The sequence below is a fragment of the Asterias amurensis genome, chromosome 13 (genome assembly GCF_032118995.1).
Source record: "Asterias amurensis chromosome 13, ASM3211899v1".
NCBI classification, from domain to species: domain Eukaryota; kingdom Metazoa; phylum Echinodermata; class Asteroidea; order Forcipulatida; family Asteriidae; genus Asterias; species Asterias amurensis.
The window spans coordinates 20,762,847-20,763,715 of NC_092660.1; positions in this window are offsets into that span (position 1 = coordinate 20,762,847).

Here is an 869-nt window from a genome sequence, read left to right on the forward strand (position 1 = left end):
ACGCTTACGTTCCAAGATATGCAGCTACGGTTACGTTTCAAAATACGTTCTCACAAAGACGCTTTTGAATCCCTCAAGATTTCCTTCCCCCAAGATTAAAAAACTTTCACTGTGAATAACACTACAGGGCCCACCAGTTAATATCTGTTTGGCAGAAAATACTGTACAAAATTTCTTTACTATCCAAAAATTTACTTGGGCACTACAAAATTTCAAATTTAATTAAAAATTGGCTGGCAACCAGTTTCTGCTAAGCAATACTATTTTGTGCTAACTATAAGCAAATTGTTTAGCCAATACAGGCTTCATCAGTGTGGGCCCTGGCACGTCGGGAGCATAACGCCACGATCGCATTTCAAGCTGCATATCATGGCAATGCAGGTGTCTGGATCTGGACATTATACACAGAAATGTTTGTGCTGGTACCACAAACCTTTCTTTATCGTATTTCCACCCTGTGTCAAAGTTTCAAATCCTACTGATCTGGACATTATTATACTCCGATAAAAACATATATACCCACACACAGAGTAAAGCAAAAGTCATGCAACGGAATTACTGCATGCATTGTACACTACATGCACAACACTGATGAGCTATTCATGAGCCAACCGCATCGCAGCCTCTGATTGGCTCCACCGGAAAGTCGGGGGAGATTTGCCGAAAAACAATAAAAAAGTTAAGACCCGTCGTTGCAAATATTCAAGACCATGGTGAGATCTAAATCAGAGAAACAGAGCGCCCGCTAGCGTTCGTTCATTACAAGCGTGGACAGTTTTTGCCGTGCCATCGGAACGTTGGTTGTGTGTGACCGCGCAACACCAATGGTCTTGGGACCAAGACTATCACAGGTCTGGTTAGAGCGCCAT